Source organism: Nothoprocta perdicaria, unplaced genomic scaffold (genome assembly GCF_003342845.1).
Source record: "Nothoprocta perdicaria isolate Ctin4 unplaced genomic scaffold, notPer1 scaffold_12, whole genome shotgun sequence".
NCBI classification, from domain to species: domain Eukaryota; kingdom Metazoa; phylum Chordata; class Aves; order Tinamiformes; family Tinamidae; genus Nothoprocta; species Nothoprocta perdicaria.
Window position 1 is genome coordinate 2,237,333 of NW_020454316.1, and position 907 is coordinate 2,238,239.

Here is a 907-nt window from a genome sequence, read left to right on the forward strand (position 1 = left end):
CAGCACCGCTCCGACCAGCTCCACGGGCCCCAGCACCGGCTCTCCCGGCACCGCCGCCTCGGAGGCCTCTGCTCTGCGGGCAGGAGCAGGGGAGCAGCACGAGCTGCTCCAGGAGAGCAGCCTGCGGCGCAGGAGCACGGGCCAAGCGGCCGCTCCAAGCGGGACAACAGCCACTAGCTATGGATGCTGGGGACAGCAGCCCCGAGGCCGCAGCGAGGGGCTGCTGGGCGCTCACACCCGGCACAGCCTCATTGCAACAGCGGCAGCAGCACCCTGTGCACCCCAAAAGCCCCCACGCAGGGTGCACAGGCACCAGCGCTGCACCCAGTGCCAGGGTATCTGCCTGCTTCCCAGCCGGCTCCTCCGAACGGCTCCCGCCGCCGCCTGCTCCCGGGATGGAGCAGGAGCAGGGCCGGCGGGAAGTGGCTGAGGCTCGGGAAGGACGGGAGCGGGCGGATGTCCGTTGTGCCCGGCCCCGGCGGGAAGGGTCCCCCGGACAGAGGGGGGTCCCGCGGCCGCATCTTGTGCAAGCGGCCCCTCTGCTGCAGGACCCACGAACTCGCCTGCCAGGGCTCCCTGCAAGGAGCCATGGGGATCCCCACAAGGAGCCATGGGGATCCCCACAAGGAGCCATGGGGATCCCCACAAAAGCTGCTCGGTGCAGCCGTGTCCAGCGGGACAGCCCAGCCTGTGTCCCAAGCAGAGCCGGGCTCCGGCGAGGGGGCTGTCCCGCCATCCCCCCCGCAGCCGCAGGGCGCGCGGGGCGGCCGGCGGCGACGTCGCGGCCGCACAGAGACACCCTCTTTGTGCGCGGGGAGGAGCCGCCGGGCGCCCCGGCCCCATCCCAACGCCCACCCCGCATTCCTGCGGCGCGGGGCCTCCGCGCGCAGCGACGAGCCGAGCGCTG

General features: G+C 73.4%; 1 protein-coding gene across 1 annotated transcript in view; it reads right to left on the bottom strand.

The window, feature by feature from the left end:
* Nucleotides 1–907, bottom strand: part of LLGL1 (LLGL1, scribble cell polarity complex component) — a 12,700-nt gene that overhangs the window by 10,639 nt on the left and 1,154 nt on the right. The gene's annotated exons all lie outside the window — the stretch shown is intronic.